Here is a 3,191-nt window from a genome sequence, read left to right as displayed (position 1 = left end):
TAAACAGTTCTAATGTGAAACTATCATCAGGAAAAGTTTTAAACAATTTTAAAATCAGTTTCAGATTAAGAACAGGTTCAAAACAAGTTCAAGTTCGAAATTTTAAGAGTTTATGGTTTATGGTTTTATTTTATTTGCAGATACATGTTGCTAAATATAGCTACATGGTTGCGGATGAGGATATTTAATACTTTATGGGTTTTAGATGAGTTTTCGATGATATCTGAAAACTTTTGATGGGTTGATCGGTCTATCAGTTAGAGATATTCCTGGTTAGCTGATGCATTGCTCGGAATTATTGTTTTTGTTGCTGCTTGTTGGAATAGGAGACTGGTATATGTTTGAGAGAGATTTTTAGTTTCCGGAACAAATTTTCCGCCTGTATTGTAGCTGAGCGTGGGGGCGCGTCCAAACTCCGATTGATGCGGGGTTAGCGGTGTTGGCTTCGTCTCGTCAAGAGCTTTAATTTGGTATCTGGCTCGTCGTCTGGATCCACCGGAGTTGAGGGATAGAGTTGTTTGAATTTTGTCGGGAATTAGGGTTTTTACTGTTCGGATTTATTTCTGGTTTTTAGGGTTAGGGTTTATGAGAGCAACGTCGTGCTGATAACGTGGTTTAAATGAAGTGTTGGAGAAATACTTCTGTTATCATTACTGTCGACCAGAAGGTCTATATATATACAAGGTATTAGACCGTCATAAGGTCATGTTTATCCTAACAAGATAAGGATAAGGATAAACACTATGTTACAGATATACATAGAATATATACTAGATAAACACATAGTCTCTGGTTGTCTTTATCATGTCCTGGATTGTGCCTGCAGTACGGACTGGTCCATGGTCGATCATGATTTGGTTTATAACAATACTGACCTTTTTTTTTTTATCAAATCACATACTGACCTTTATAGTTATTATTTTTCTTGCAAATCACTCTTAAATAAAATAGATGGTGAGTTGTTAATATATCAAAGATTTTGTGTAGAATACAATCGTAGTTGTAAAACCACAAAAGCACTCGAGTTAAAATAGAGAATCATTTTTTCTTGAAGCAGGTGATTTTATTCATTGTCTTTTCCTCGAAGCAGATGTATTTGTCCTCACTGATTTGTGTTGTATTTGTTGGGCTTCGTATTAGAATCGACCCGACCCAAAGTACCAGAAACCCATTTCTCTTACAACGAGTCAGTTCGCCTAATTTTGCCCATACGTATTCGATTTTCGATAACAATTTTTGCGCGATCAGTAAACCATTTATTTATCTTCTCTGAACATGACCATATATTTGTTTAATCGTATATATTTACGAACTGATAAAACAGTAAAGCATGAAACAATCCTTTTGTCTGTGTAAGCAGCCCCCTGTTTTTCTTTGTCGTAGACGTCAGACATGTGTTGGTTTTCTTATAATCGTACAACTTAAACAATATACTATAACAAAAAAATCTTGTAATTACTCAAATATCGGCGAAGTTGGTAGAGACATCAATATAATCTCCAGGGCCATGTGGTTGACTCCAACTTGTTATAATAATTATATACTAAAATCAATGTTTTTTATTCTATTTTTGTTATTAAACATGCATAATATGTCAAAACAAAAAGGAAGGTTGGTAAATTAAATTTCTTCTTGTTATTGGTTTCAAATTTACTAGTCGATAATATTCGTTCGTATTTTCATACACTATTTATATTCTTTATAGATTATTACTTTATTTGTTTTGGTAGGAATTGATCAATGGCTAGGATTTGAAAAAATCTTGAAAGTAATAGTCCTGATTATAAATATTACATTTTCAAACACTTTTAGCTCCTTTCTTTTGATAATTCATCAACTAAATATTCTAACTCTTAGCTATTTCTGCAGTTGTTTTTGGTCAATTTCAGCGGTAGTTTTCATAACTATATCTTGAACCAACTTATTTTTCTAAAAAACATAAGGATCATCATAATTATAACACGTGTAATATTTCAAATGTTGTAATGTTTCTCGAATAATATACAAAAAATTATCCGTTCAAAAAATTTTAATAATAAAAATAAAATAGACTGCTTGTTGTTCTTTTTTGTAAAGATAAGCCAACTACTGCTAAGTGCTAGCAATTTGAAATGTTTTACGCAGCTCGTGTTATTTTACTATACTTATCTTACTTTAAAAATTAATATATATATATATATATATATATATATATATATCAGTTTATCATGTAGTTATTATATTTTCTGTTGATATTAAATCTGGTTATACAGCGTATTGTAGTTTATATATTTAATAATATTTTTTCCATTTATTTACTAGTACAGTTTATATATTTATGGATAGTCTTAGAAAACTAGTTTATAATATATAATTTATATATTATTAAAAATTGGCTTTTTATTTAATTCAACTATGTCACTTTAATATATATATATATATATATATATATAAATTATGTGTTATTTTATCTATTGATTTAGTTTTAAATATATATATATATCTATATATTATTATAATTTTGTACAATGCTTTAGACTATTTTTTCGCCATTTAAATATACATTTAGAACACTAAATCTGTTCGAACTGCACTTAAACAGTTAGATTCATTTTTTTTCCACTTAATCCACTAGATTCACTAAATTCAAACCGCTATATTTGTATTTCCCATTCGAAGCCTAAGTACCATTGTCACTTTATATAAAATATGAATCGTCAACTGTCACTTTATATAAAACTAGATGGGTGTCCGCGCTTCGCGCGGAATATTGTTTTATTGTTGTTAAAAGTATGATTTTTTGGACAATGTAATTAGATGATCACTTTTATTTGTTAAGAACGTTATTTGGTGTTTTTATTGTGTTATGTAGTAGTAATAGTGATATGTTAATATATTTTGTCTTTGTTTTTTCAATAATGTGTTTTTTCTGTATAGTAGTGAAGTGAGTCTCTAATATAAAAATATATTGAATTTCAATAACTTAAATTTGCATTTATGCATTTGTTGATTCTAAGATTAACAGTTTCAGCGTCAAAATTATCTTTTATTTTTTTCATATTTTTGAACATTATAACTTTCAAGATGTTTTTGTCTTTTTCCCATATTTTGAAATTGAGCCTTCAACATCTATGTATTTTGTTTACCTTTCTGGTATGCAGTGTTTCTCATCATCACCGAAAAGACTTACCTCATGCTCTTGTTCTTTATCG

The sequence above is a fragment of the Brassica oleracea genome, chromosome C1 (assembly GCF_000695525.1).
Source record: "Brassica oleracea var. oleracea cultivar TO1000 chromosome C1, BOL, whole genome shotgun sequence".
NCBI classification, from domain to species: Eukaryota; Viridiplantae; Streptophyta; class Magnoliopsida; order Brassicales; family Brassicaceae; genus Brassica; species Brassica oleracea.
This window is presented reverse-complemented; position numbering follows the sequence as displayed.